General features: G+C 34.6%; 1 long non-coding RNA gene across 1 annotated transcript; it reads left to right on the forward strand.

The window, feature by feature from the left end:
• The first annotated feature begins 1799 nt into the window (after nt 1-1799).
• On the forward strand, nt 1800-2413 carry LOC147513738 (uncharacterized). Its single transcript, XR_015217409.1, has 2 exons — nt 1800-2151; nt 2185-2413. It is a non-coding gene; the product is annotated as an uncharacterized LOC147513738 (long non-coding RNA).
• Nucleotides 2414-2936: the final 523 nt, after the last annotated feature.

Consider the following 2936-nt stretch of genomic DNA (forward strand, 5'->3'; position numbering starts at 1 on the left):
AGTGACCAACATACCCTTATCACACATTAGAAAGTGAATAAAGTAAGAGTATGTTTGGCATCTTTGAGAATTCTCATCTTAACTGAAACTGGTGGATTTTCTTATTCTCATGTGTGTTTGGTTGCAAATAATTGATGAGAATTAGATTTCTAACAACTTGGATTCTCATTTTGTGGGAATTTGATTCTCATTCTAAAACCATGTTAAATGGGATTCTCACATAGTAGTTAAGGGTAGTTAATTTCTTAAATATAGTTAACAAATACACTGGCATATGTCCGCCATTCAATGTTTGGCAAAGCTCGATCAATTCTTTCCCAAATCCTTAAGAGTCCAGCTTGTTTGTTATGCCAAGTGAAGATGTTCCCAACAAAACCCAAATCAATAAACTCACATATATCAAATAATGTGCAAGAAATGTTGTGCTTGAGTGTGCTGGAAAGGAAGACCACTTCTCTTTTCTGTTTGTGACAAAACTTCATTGAAGTCCCCCATAGTTAACCATTTCTAGTCATATGGCCTTTGCAGTTCACAATAATCCAAAAGAAATACTTTACAGTGTCAATCACCACACTATTTGACCATAGAAGCCATAAACCACCAAATAAACCCCTACATGGAACAACAAAAGACTCAAATTGGTCTATACTCCTTAGAGCATTCCCAATGCAAGTCACTATGAGGGGAATTAGGGACTTGTGACTGAGATGGAGGTAAAAACCCTTGCCCAATGCAAGGGTGACAAAGTCGGTAGTTTGTAACTCAATTACACTCAAGATAGCACTTGCTATGGAGTTGAGTTATGAACTTCGGACAAGACTTTTTATTCCATCTCGCATCTATTTTCGTTTTTTGTTGTTTTTTTCCGCATGTTTGAATGTTTTCGACTTTTTTTTTTTTTTTTTTTTTTTTTTTTTTCGGATAAGAATGTTTCATTTCTCTCAATATTTTTTTATTTTTTACATTCAAACAGAATGATATTTTAAAGTCACATCTGCATTTGGCAACCACTTTCGTAGATTTTCACCATAAAGATAGCAAAGATGAGAAATTGTCCTATGTGGAGGTGAAAATTTGTTGAATGCTCTTATGAGCTTATTTGAGAGCACTTGGTCTCCAAAACAAAACACACACAAAGTCTTTCCAACATTAATTTCTTTTTCAGCTCATCGATTGTCAAAAGGCACCAATTCCCTGACAATTCCACTACAAAACACTCATGGCTTCCTTATTCGGGCATTCCAATTGGAAAATCCACACTCCACATAGGCTCCACAACCCATTAGGATTATACACTCTAGAAAAATCCTAAATACATAAAGTGTATATTTACTATTTGTGGCTATTCCAATGGTAGGTGGAGGCAAATGTGTAAAAATAGATAGCAACGGACTTAAACTGTCACAGCCCATTCAAAATAATGTAAAATAACGGATTTGGTCCTCGCAAAACTTAAAACAAATAGTGGTCCACTTTCAAACGTCATTCAAAGCAACGTCCGTGTTTTTAACAATTTAAATCTCATCGATTGTCGCAAACAGAAAAATAAAATTCAACCGTGTAACAATGACGTCCAGTTGTTAAGTTAAAAACGTTATTTTAAGTGACGTGGCTTTTATTTAATTAGAATTCTCTCTATTGTAATACACTATTACTAATTTATCAATGGAGAGTTTTTTTTAATTTGGGGTTAAAATTTCGAATCAACAACCCCCATTAAATCTTCTTGTTGTTAGCAACAATTTATCAATGGAGATAACCACTTCTTTTTCGAATCAACAACTAATAAATCTTCAATTCAGTTCTATAGATATTATGTTTGATCACAAAAAAAAACCAATAGTTTCGGTCCGGTTAGAAGAGAGAGCTAGAAAAAGATATCGAGGGTTGGGTGAGAGAAAGATTAATATCTCCAACACTACTTTTCATCCAAATTTAATATATCACTAAACCCCAATTCTAATCTAAATCCCACTCAATAAGACAACAACCATCACCCCACCACTAGCTTAATGGAGTTTTGCTTGAAGGTGGAGATTCAAGAACTTCCATACATATTCAATTTAAATGGGATGGATCATGGTGATGGGGTCAGTTGATATGAGGTTGGGTTTGGGAATTTGTGAAATCTATAATTTGGGAAAAGTGGTGGTGGTGGTGGCCGGAGGTACATGTTAGGTAGAGGTGGTGGTGGTATAGATGTGAAAAAAGATGATGATGAGGAAGAAGAAGATGATTTGACCACCATTAGATTAATTTTGTGTCAATGTCAAAGATGAAGCCATATGTTATTTTAGGTTTTAATCTGAACTTAATTATATCCATTGGATCAAAGTAATTTTGGTGGTCTAGATTATGCCACGTGTTATTATGTGTTTAGAGCATTTTTGTCAAGTAAATATCTTTACTAACATTTGACCAAGTCAACTAATGTTTGACCGGTAGAAAGTAAGAACCAAGTCAACTAATGTTTGACCGGTAGAAAGTAAGAATGTAGGGGTATCGCTAATTTAATAATTTTGTGGGGTATAGCAAATGTGATCTTCAAAATTAGGGGCAATTTCTAATTTACTCTTGTTTTATTAGTGACTAGTATATAGCCTGTGCCCACGGTAGGGTTGGGCAATGGGTGGGTAAATTCTTTCGCCCTAAATATTTAAAATTAACTTTAGATAGAAAAAGGAGGGTTGAAATTCGGTTTTAAAATCAATTTAGAATATATGGTCGTCTCGGGTCACAAGTCTAAATCTCAAGCCCTGACCCTATCCTAAGCTCTTTTTAAAGGCTTTAAGGCCAGATTTTAGGGTTGGTTTTTAGGGCCGGGCTTATATATTTTATTCGTTTTACAAATGCCATTTTTCAGACAAAGGTTGTTTTTTTTTTTTATTCAAATGTTACAAATGTCTCTTGACAAGAATTCGGCCTTCAATGGTGTG

The sequence above is a fragment of the Coptis chinensis genome, chromosome 3, assembly GCF_015680905.1.
Source record: "Coptis chinensis isolate HL-2020 chromosome 3, ASM1568090v1, whole genome shotgun sequence".
Taxonomy (NCBI): Eukaryota; Viridiplantae; Streptophyta; class Magnoliopsida; order Ranunculales; family Ranunculaceae; genus Coptis; species Coptis chinensis.